Genomic DNA, 12,181 nt, shown 5'->3' with positions numbered 1-12,181 from the left:
GGCCTCAGTGGGTAAGGTCAAGAGTTCGACTCTTGGCTAAGCACATTTGGGGGATTTTTCCTGGATTGGCGTGGGTTCGATTCTTCGTTCCCTTTGGTGGTGAGTGGTGCCCCTCTTGGTGGTCCGCCATACATTCTTGATCCATCGGGTCGGGTTACCCTCTATCTATTTGCCGGTTCTAAAAAAAATAAAAAATATATATCTAAGTCGACTAATATGATTATATTTAATTGATAAACCGAATGTCTCGAACTTTAAAATTCGATATGATTATTAAAAATAAATAAATTTAATAAAAAATCATTTAATTACATATGTCCAATTTAACTAATATACCTTATTTGTTTCAATTAGTTCGCTTATTGTGGTTGTTTTATTTTTATATTAAATTTAATATTTTATTATATAATATCCTTATTTTTTTCATTAATTCACAAATAAAAAGTGTCTCATATATGTTCAAAATTAATTTCATATATTTGTTTGAATCAACGATTATAATTTTACATAACTAAAAATACATATATCTCTTAATTAAAAAAAGAAAAAATTGCAAAAAAGGTCCCTGTGGTATGCAAATTTTTGGGGTTTTAGTCAAAACCCCGAGTTTTTTGGATTCATGATCCTTTTGGAGTGGTTTGTATGTAAAAATAGTCCCTCCGAAAATTGAAATGACTATAATACCCTTGGGGTATTTATTTTTCATTTTTCTTTCATTTTTCTTAAAATTTAATATTTATTTATTTATTTTAACAATTAAAAAAATAAAAAGGGGCTCACCTCTCTCTCTCTCTCTCTCTCTCTCTCTCTCTCTCTCTTTGCACGACTTCATTCCTACTAGGCACAAGCCCAAGTTCATCTTCTCTAGCTGGAGGAAAATCCTAATCGACATCTTCACTAGTGTTAAGGGAGGCCAAAATTACCCAGCTTCATTACCAACTTAACCACCAAAAATCACCACCTGGTCCACCATCATCACCATCTTCACCGCTGTTTTAAGCTAGCAAACATCATCCAATCATCAAGTTCACCTTATAGTACTCATCAGTTATTTACCATGTCCAGATGGGATTTCACTAAGGAAATTGTGTTGATTCTATGTTTAATTGCATAAGGCTAATAAGTAACAACAATAACTGAAACCCCAAATAAGTCCAGTTGTTCTTGATTATCAAAAGCATGTTCTTTATTATTAAAAATAGTGAGTTCAGAAATGATTTAAACCTCCCTAAATGTGATTTCCTGTTGTTTGGGTTGCAAACGAACAAAAACCCCAGAAGAACCTAATTACTCCTCTTTTACAAACGAAGGGCATAATTAGAAAGCACAAAACACATCCCTCTTCTTTGCATCAAGTGTCTTGTGTGCATGTTCTTTCTAATAGCCTAAGAACTCCATAACATTAAAGAGATATCTCTCTACCTTGATTTCTGATTTGTGGGTTGAAGTCAAGAACAGGCGATGTAGATGGTAGTGACGACCATCCCAAAACCAGGAAATCTAAAATAAAACCTAGAAAAATTGTCAACCAAAAACCCAGAAATCCTTTTCTTAGCATCCCGTCGGTGCTTCCGGTGAAGATTGGAGTTGAGATGTTGGGGTTGAGTTCAGGTGGGATGAATCCCATCGGACCTTCTTGGGTGGGGACCTCCCCTGTCGCCGCAACCTTGATGGTGGTGAAACGGTGGTGGTTTTGGATGGTTTGACGTTGTTGAAGGAGATGGGTTACGATTGTTTCCATGGGGAGGTTTGATTGGGGATTACGAGTGCAAAGAGGGAAGCTTGGGTAGCCATGCCTGGTGGATAATTGGAACCAAGAAGATGAAGAAATGGGGAAATATTTTTCATACAGTAGAATACACACTCAAACAGAGAGAGAGAGAGAGTGTCACACCCCCAAACCAAGGATGGCGGAAACGTCCGGGGGTGGAGGACTTCATGTATAGTATCATAACAAAAATTTGCAATAGTGATCAAAGTAAACACAACCAACATAAATATAATTGAAAAAGTTACATCATTGTATGAGTTTACATGTTTCCAAATCAATTACATTATGTTGACAAAAATGAAATGTTTGACGCCTTAACGTCCCATCCTCAAAAGCGCTTGATTACCTGTTTATTGATTTCCTGAGAATACAAGTAATTTTGAAAGAGTGTCAACAATTAAGTTGGTGAGTTCATAAGCTTTTGAAGGTGATGCTAAATCCTTTTCTTGTAAAAATGATGTTTGTTCAAGAAAGATCCCATATTTTCTTATGTAATGCATTGTAGTCTTAAAAGTCAAGACCGAAGTGTACAAGTATTTTACCATACTTAAAGAAATTTATGCAAGTTTAAATCGACATAAACTCGTTAAATTTAGAAATAAAACCCATAAATCTTATGTTTTGTTAATACCACATGTGAGTTATTATAACCATACTATGACTCAGACGACCTCGTAATACGACGTTCTTCAGGCGTCGCAAGTTAAATGACACTTGTCACCACAAACCTGCCGGTCTAGCTGTTGCATGCAGCTCAGGTGTGGGTTTGTTAGACCCAATATAGATCTATACACAACTATCACATTCTCCCTACAAGAGACTCTGGTTACAATTTACATGACTTTTGATTTCGTTACTGGGATGTAACGCGAAGTGAATGTCTCACAAATTTATTCATTAACAGATTTACGTGAACTGAAAACCTTAGGTAAAAGAGTTTGAAATGTAATGAAACATAAACTATACCTATTATAGTTTATTATAATCGTTTATAATATAAAAGCAACATAAACTATACTTCCATAGTTTATCAAATGATTGTATACAATGGATGTAAACTTTGTTTATAACAATTAATTAATTACCATACTTGTGAAGGTAAAAATCCATTTGTTTTCTGATGTATGTCAACACACCAAGACGAAATGACATATAATGTAAAAACATGTATTCACATGATGATACACACCTTGCTCAACAAGTTACAAGGTGCAAATGAAATTGATAGCATTTTTCTAGTATTAACATTTCTATTACTGTTCTTAGAAAATTTATAGAAAAATCATCAAAGGTCCAAATCAAAATCTGTAAATTCTGAGAGTTTGGAAAATGAGTCTAGTTTGTTCATAAATTTTATTATGATTTTTAGTGACCTCCAACTTGTGTGAAAAAGTCCTTAATCACAGACTGGTCCGGATTTGTTCTTGAAATGATAGGCAGTTTTGTAAAAATCACCATAAATTGTAGAAAACTCGTATGGAGATGTGCAAGTAGCCATTTTAAAGCTAAGAACTTGAACTACTTGCACCTTGTACAGTTTTAGAAACAAAAATGCTTAAGTTGCCCAAAACAGTCCGTGATTAGAGTTGAACTTTCCTGATGAAAGCTGTTGGAAAAGTTTAGTTGTGTTCTTGGTGATTTAACTTGTATTCCCCCCCTTAAAACTTAGGAAAGCATGAAAATATAGGGGTATGAACTCACCTTATGTGTTCTTAGAGGATGGATGTTGGAGAAGAGAAGTGTTCAACTCAAGAACACTTAGAAGATGCCTTGATGAATCGAGAACCTAACATGAAGGTGACGATGTTTGTGTAAGATTCCTATGATTTTGAGTAGAAGGATGTGTAATAATCATAAGAAGAATGAATTATACTTACCAAGAGTGGAAGAAAGCTTGATGATCAGCCTTGGAAGTCTCGAAATTGAGAGAGAATGCTGAGAGAATTTGGAGTGTGATCCTTGGAGGAAAAATGGGAGAATGAAGGAAGTGTGAGGAGAGAGGGTGGGTTGACCAGCTCTTAGGACGTGGGAATGGCTGGAGATTGATGGAAAAGTACAAGGAAGTGACTAGGTATGGTGGGGAGGGGTGTGGGTTGGTCATGGAGTGGGTATGGGTGGTTGCTTGTGTCATAAATCAAAGAAAAGTCAACACTCCACCCCCTTGTACTTCACCCACTAAATCTTGGATATGATTGGCACTAAAAACGTGGGGATTAATGAAATATGGGGCTTTAATTGTTAAAATAAAGTTTTGGGTGAAAATCCCGCGTTAAAATGATGAAAAACGGGCCTAAAACGAAGTCGTAGTCGAAAACCGGGTGATTTTGGGCTTCCTGCGAGACCTCTCGGTCCTGGGCCGAGGTTCGGTCCCTTCTGGTCATGGACCGAAGGCGAAATGGGCCGAAAGGACTAGAAGCGAAATGGACCGAAGGGTTCGGTTCACATGCGAGGTTCAGGTCCGAAAGGGAGGCTTCGGGTTCGGTTCCTTGGCAGTTTCGGGTTCGGTCCACTGGGCTTCGAGTTCGGTCCTGGGGCTTCGGTTCTCAGCAGTTCGGTTCCTTAAGAGGACTTTCGGCTCTAAGAGGGTTCGGCCCTATAGAGTGGATTTCGGGTCCTTAAGGGTATTTTACCCGTTTTTACCCCGTTTTAAGTGGTTTTTGACCCGGTTAAGGGTCGGGATGACCCGAATGATTACAAAAAGTTACGGGAACTTTTGAGAGAGATTTTTAGTAGAGAGAGATAGAGTGAAAGAGATTGGGAGAGGCTTCTTTTGTGACCTTTTTGAGTGTTTGGCTTCGCAACGCAAGGTCCGTAAGCCCCGTTAAGCCATGTTTAAGGATCTTACACACTCCCGATGAGTATGCAATAGTGTTTTATCGCTTTGGTTCATTACTTACCACAGTTTTTGGTTAAGGAAATCTAGATATACGAACTTTTCATTTGATGGTTTCTCATTAGAATAGCGAGTTGTACAGTAGTTACATAACGTAAACCCTAGTATACAAGAGTTAGTAGAGTTGACAGGTTTGACTTGTTGACTTTATTTGACTTTGACTTGACCAGAATTTGACGGTTGTCACATCATCCCCCCGTTAGAAGGAATTTCGTCCCGAAATTCGCACTTGACTGGGACTTCAAGGGTTCGGGAAGAGATGTGGGTATTTTTGTTTCATTTGATCCTCGCGTTCCCAGGTGAACTCGGGTCCTCGTTTAGCTTTCCAACGAACCTTCACGATGGAAATACGACTTTATTTCGTTCTTTTGATCACTAACGGCTCACTAAGTGGTCATTAAGAAATTTGATGGTCAAATAATTATGGTCATTAACTACTTATGAATATACCTAAGTTAAGAAAACATAGTGACTATAAACTAATGGTTAGAATCTTAGTTCAAAATGAATTTGAGACAAAAAAAACTATGATAACTGCGTTAAATTTTGGATTAATTAAGATTACATTTTAAAAACTTAAGATAATGTCACTAATTTAGGACATGTCAATATATATATATATATATATATATATATATATATATATATATATATATATATATATATATATATATATATAATCATTAATTGATTTTATCAATGCGGTGCGGTTTAAACCGCAATTTTTAATCTTAAACCGCAAACCGCACCGCATAATGCGGTTTAACAAAAACACAAACCGCAAACCGCACCGCGAGTGTTTTAAACCGCGTTATGCGGTGCGGTTTGGTGCGGTGCTGGCGGTTTATGCGGTTTATTGCACACCCCTAACTAAAACCCCAAAAATTTGCATACCACAGGGACCATTTTTGCAATTTTGTCTTAAAAAAATTAGAACAAATTACTGAAATCGTCCCCGTGGTTTGGTCAAATTTGCGTGTTTGGTCCCTAACTTTTTTTGCACTCGGACCGTCCTCATACTATGATTTTGTTGCGTGTTTCGTCCCTCCTCGAGATGAAAAGACTATATTGCCCTTCATATTTTTTTCATTTTTGTAATTATTATTTTTATTATTTATTAATTAAATAAAAACAATTAAATGATTTATAAACATGTGGGACCCATTCATACTCCTACTTGCAATACAAACACCACATGCCACCGAAAACCACCACATGTTACTGAAAACCACCACCGGCCACCAATAACCACCACTGGCCACCGAAAAACTGTTGGGTTTTAAGCATTCTAACACTCCTATGCTGTACATGCAACCCTATAAACCTTGGATCTATGTTTTCTCTATTATACATGCAAATATTAACTATTCCAAGGTTTCATCCTAACTAGCATATTATGAATCACCAATACTACAAAGTTCTAGTTAGATGACATACCTTTTGATGTAGCTTGATGTCTTCAAGCTTTAAGAGCTTAGCCCCAATAGTGTGGAAGCCTCAAATGGAATCACAAATCACCAAAAACACCTTGGAAGAACTTGAGAGAATATGTATGCACACTAAAATCGGCCCACTCTTATTTTCACACACTTGTGCCAATTTTGTGAGCCAAGGACCCCTTTATATATTATGGAGGATTAGGGTTACATCCATGTAAACCCTAATACCCATGACCTTTCATTTACATAGGATCCATGGGTTAAAAGCTCCATGGACCATCCATGAAAGCTTAGCCCAACCTAAATGAACTTGGCCCATTCCATATATATAAGAGTTCATATTTAATTAGTTCTTTTTGATCACTTAATTAATTCTAAATTAATTCTTGATCAATACTAATTAAATTATATGATTCCATATTAATATATTAGAACTTATAATATATTAATATAAATCATAAATATACTATTCTCAAAAGACTATCCATATAAATTGTGCCGGTGAAGTGCAACCCAAATGGACCATGCCGGGTCGGGTCAATTACATACCAAATATAGTTATGGACTTAGACATTAATCCAACAGTCTCCCACTTGGATAAGTCTAAAACTATTATTGAGTATGACTTCAAAACCTAACTGGCAATCGTAGCTCTTAAAGCCGTTGTCGAACTCTGACCTTGTCAATGACTTGTCCATTAGATAAGGGATCATATATTCCTCCATTCTAGATATCATATGGACTGAGACATGGATTATAATCATTCTCTCTGTCTATTTGTTTTTTCCCGATTTTCGATTTATGATGACTGACTGATTGAAAAAATCAAATCAGTCCTGGCTTGGCCAAGCACTCACATGTGTCATCGCTAAATCATCGAGGGGCCTACAGATATCGCTTTTATCCCGAAGGTAAAAGGAATGGATAAACTTCGACTCATATGGCTTGTTCTACTACTTGTTGAATCATACACAAAGGCATGTTTTATAACATCGAGTTACCAAATGTGTTTTCGTGCAATCAATGTATAACCAACTTATAGTAACAACTCATATCTCTAGGTTTGAAGAATATAAGATATTATCGTCTCATGATCACTCGTGATAAAATCCATGAAGTGATTCAAATGAGCGCGGGTTGAATCCAATACTCAGAACTTATGAGCACTCATGAGTGTTGTAGCACCACTTTGTCCGCCAACTTGGACCTCTACAAACCAACCCATGACAGTCTTGATTCATATCTACTTCCAACATATGACCGACTGTGGATGGTTTGAATAAGTTAATCATTCAGGAAGAGCGACTTAGTTATTCTGGAAGTCAAAACATGCAAAGTGAAACACAAGAATAAATGAATCAAATATGGTATCAAACCCTATGAATATAAATAAACACTTTTATTTATCACCATACTGATTACTCATTATTCATTGTTTCGGTTTTATCAACTTTATACTTGAATTAAAAACACTAGTTGTCCCATGCTCCAAGCATGTACACTATGTTTTTCTTAAACAATAGCTTTGCCATACACCAAGTATGCACTCTATGTTTGTCTATGATCCTTACTTTGTGAAATAAACCAATTGAACATAATTTCAATGATTCTAATTTCACACTCCCAAATCCTTATCGAAAAATGTGAGAATTTCAAATTCCTATCATTTATCGAAATTTGTTTAGATTTTAAACTTATATGCACTGACCCTCCTGTAATGAATATGTACAAAGTCACAAAGACTTGTCAACAGTCATTATAAGGTATTCAAATGGAGATCAACTCCATGGAAACTAAGTCTCATATTCAAAGTACATTGCTTTGGACATGCTTCTTGCATTAAGTTTTCTAATCTTACACAAATAACTTCCACCTATGGAGACAACTCCATATTCTCATTTTGACTATCACTTCTGAATAAGAGATGCCTCTTTTCAGAATATGTCAATATGGTCCTTCCAAAATTAGCACTATACTTCCAGCTGTCCCTGAGCAACCAATCTTTGGTAAACCTCAGATTGTCCTCGACAATTGCTTAATCATTTTAGTCATATCCAATTCTAGACCTTTTCCCTTCTTAATGCCTCTGGGCATTTGGAAAAATTTAGAAATGACAAATATTATAGCACATGCAATCGATCCTGTACCCAAAGCAAATGGTACACGATTCATGATGTCTCACATAAAGACATGATTCTAGACCAGTCTTTTGCTACAATATTTTTATTTGCCATGTTTTCAAATTTTGACTATGAAGAGGGATGTCGTAATCATAATCGAATTTTGAGAACGCAATATATAGAATTTCCTTAAGTTGAACCAATCCAACATGAAATTCATATATATATATTCTTGACTAAAGATAATTAAGGTCTCAATCTAAGCCTTTAGAACTGAAATGAAGTATATCCACTCCCTTAATTATAGCAAAACAACTTTTTCAATCCCTGCAGCCTCACGAATTGAAACTTTTGTTTTCTAACATGATTATTATTAGCATAACACTTATGCTCCCACTAGCTTTGACATGTACTCAGAAATCAACTGGACTTCTAGAAATCAATACTTTATTGACTTTCTTACCAAAGTTCAGATTTCTGATACGAGATGCTTTGATAAAACTTTATCAAAATCATACACCTTTCCTTAGATAGCATGCATGTGTGTCTAAACAATTTCAGAACTATGAAAAGGGATGTCGTAATCATAGTCTCAATTGTTTAGACCTTTTGCCATCTGCTTCAAATCTACTAGGTGGAAGTGTTTCCTCACCATCATTTTCATGAATCGGAGAGAAACCTTATGACCCTTAGATTTTATGGTGTATGTGTTCTTATCCATGTGAATCGTCAAAACCATAGTCACAAGACAAGGATAATGACAAATCCAAACGCATATGGACTGAACTTATGCAATCTTAACTTCTTGCCACCTGGTAGTATAGGGCCTGCCATTGCTTCCAAGTTGTTATGCAACCAACTGAGAACTTTCAGAACTCCTATGCAAAGCCAACTTTAACTGGAATGGGCACAGAATATGTCAACACGATAGGTTATAAACCTCAAGTCGTGTGCTAGTGAAGAACCTCAGGTTTTATTCTTGATTAGTTCTTGAAATTCTTTTTAGGATCTTTAAGACTCCCACTATCCTCTTGACATATAAGACTATCTTCTCAAATATTCAAGAGATAGTGCGGATTCTTTATCAAGACAAACACTTCACACAATTGGCCTTAGTTGGTCTTTGTTTTATCCAAAACATCACAACTTACCAATTTCAAATGTACAAGAGTATGACACTTTTACTCTTACATTTGACAAGTGTTTTAAACCTTTCTGTAAGATATGTCACTCAAGTTACAATCTTGGAGTATGACTCTAAGAATTGTTTTGGAACGAAGTATGACTCATCTTCCTGATCTAACCATTTCAACAATTCATGACTCCTCTTCTTAGTCATAAGAATGCACTAAGATGACCTTTAGAGGACTAATTGTGATATGATTTCTAAATCATTAAGATGATCACAAACATGATACTAAAGTACTCTCTCATCTTTTCAGATTTGAGAAACTTTTATCTTTCTGCCTAATTTGATTCTTCCCATTCGTTCTGCCATACATTGAGACTTTTCCAATGTTTCAGAATTATACTTAAACTTGTAAGTATAACCATATTTACTAAACTTTAGTAAATCAAATAGTCTTAACGAGCTTTGTGGTGGACGTGACCAGTGCACAAGAATGTGTACTCGATCCCTTTAGTCCTTCACTTGACTCACACATCCATGTGAACAAGTAATTAGTCTTGATTTCCCAATGCTTGAAAGTTCTCATTCATCATACTATTCAACTTGCATGATTCCAAGTTTCGGTCCAATTGAAACTTGGGCGATGAGGAACTTTCCTGATTTGGTAAATTTAGACACTACCACAAATGAAAGAATCAAATCCATTTTCCAATATTGCTGTCAGTGGAATCATATAAGCAACAATTTTCCACAAATGCCATTGTAAGGATATTTCAAATAAATAAAATTAAACAATTTTCTTTTATTTTAAAACTTTGCGGAAAAACTTATCCTTACAATCCACATGGAAAATTGTTGTTATCTATTCCTTAGCAATATATCATAACTTCTTAAGCAACTGCTCAAAATTCTGATGCGATCGAAATCCACCTTTGCGATCAGAATCAGCATATACTTCCTTTAAGATTTCTCTCTATTCTTTGATTCTTAAAACATCAACATGTGACCCAGTCACATCATGTAATGAGGATCTCAGAATAGAACTTAACAGAGTTAGATAATGGGCTCTACCTGATGTAGAGTCAAACTTATTGACTTTAACATCCTTAGGTAAATTTGGCAGCTTTGCAATCAACGCCCCTTCCTTTGGAAAAATAAACATATGGACCCTTTGGTAATGGGACTATCTCAGACTTAGCCTTTCTCTTTACCATTTAGTCAACCGGGTTGACTATGGCCAATCCCTTTCCATTGGGAAGAGAATGCTTTTTCTGGATTTCCAGTGTCACCATTGTCACTGTCCATAAAGTTTTTGGGAAGTTGATCTTCTAATCAAATTTGCTTTACTATCGTTCCAAATCATTGCTGATTCAGCAGCACCAAGCAAATAGATATGATCATTAAGGTTCATGTCATAGTCTGTTTCATAGTAGTCCCAAAGGAACTCACTATGTGACTTAGAAAGTGATTGAACATCCAACTTTCTCAAGACTTTGACACCCAACTCTCCCAGCTTGTCAATATGTGACTTCATCTCTAAGATGTGATAAAGCATAGACCTTGCTTGCCATTAGGGCTTGAGTGACCTTGAACTTGTGGGTTAGGGAGAATAATTGGAGGAGGTGGAGGACGAGATGTATGACTTCCATGAGCCAAACTCGGGAAGTCATATTCATTAGGAAAGCTTGGTTTGGGAAGATCATTGTTGTCTAAACCAGACATCAACAATGGGAAAAATTCATGTAAAGTTGATTTAAGTCCTTAATATAACACCCAATATGATATATTAAGGCTAGGACCCAACAAACTATTTTATAACTTGGAAGAGGGATGCCGTAATCCAAGCTATAAAATATTTGAAGGTAGGTGAATGACGATTCACCAATTTCCACCAAGATAAACGAAATGTATTATTAGGTTTTAATTTGTTTTGAAACTCCTAGATTCTTTTGAGATTCATTGAACTTTTCAATGGCATGTTTCAATCTCGAGTGTGCCCTTCAGGTTTTGTGACTGGGATGCCGAGGATCAGAAAACAAGGTGTGAAGTAACCATGCAAATATACTTGGTACCCTTAATATTTACCCCTCAATCGATGTGCCAGTTAACCACACACGCTCCAACGATACTATGATAAACATTAAGTTACCCTTTGCCTACCTTGTTAAGTCCAGGTTAGTGTGCCGGTTAACCACACACGCTCCACTAACAACTTAAACAAAGTGCAAAGTGTAATTTCATGGATTAGCACCTTATTCACATTTTCCTAAGTAACTAAGATTGGGAATTTATAAGTGTTTAGTTACTTAGTATTTATCATTATACTTTTAATTTAATTAAACTCAAACCATATATTTATGGATTAATAATACTCTTTTAATTAAACGCTTTAATTAACTATTAATAAAGTCCATAAGAGTTAATTGAATTATTCAATAAAAACATCATAATTCCAATTATTAAATTCAAAATTAAAACCATTTAATTAATTGTTTAAGTTATGAACCCAAGAGTTTTAGAATTCAATTCTTTTTTTTTATCATAAAAAAACTTTTTCCAAATTCCAAAACTTGAGGGGAAGTTTTGTAACTCTTGAAAACTTTTGGATTCTATAACTTATGGAGTTAAATACTTGTTTTATGATGAAACTTTTCATGTTCCATAAAGTTATGGAATTCTTTAAAACATTAAGACCAAGTTTTGTAACTCCATAAAAAACTTTGAATCAATGTTTTTTAAAAACTTTTTCATATCCATAACTTATGGAGGTTTCAAAAAACTCTTTAGATCAAACTTTTAAAACTAATAAAATAATCATATCATTTTATC

This window comes from Lactuca virosa, chromosome 9, assembly GCF_052849685.1.
Source record: "Lactuca virosa cultivar CGN04683 chromosome 9, Lactuca_virosa_CGN04683_v6, whole genome shotgun sequence".
Classification (NCBI taxonomy): domain Eukaryota; kingdom Viridiplantae; phylum Streptophyta; class Magnoliopsida; order Asterales; family Asteraceae; genus Lactuca; species Lactuca virosa.
This window is presented reverse-complemented; position numbering follows the sequence as displayed.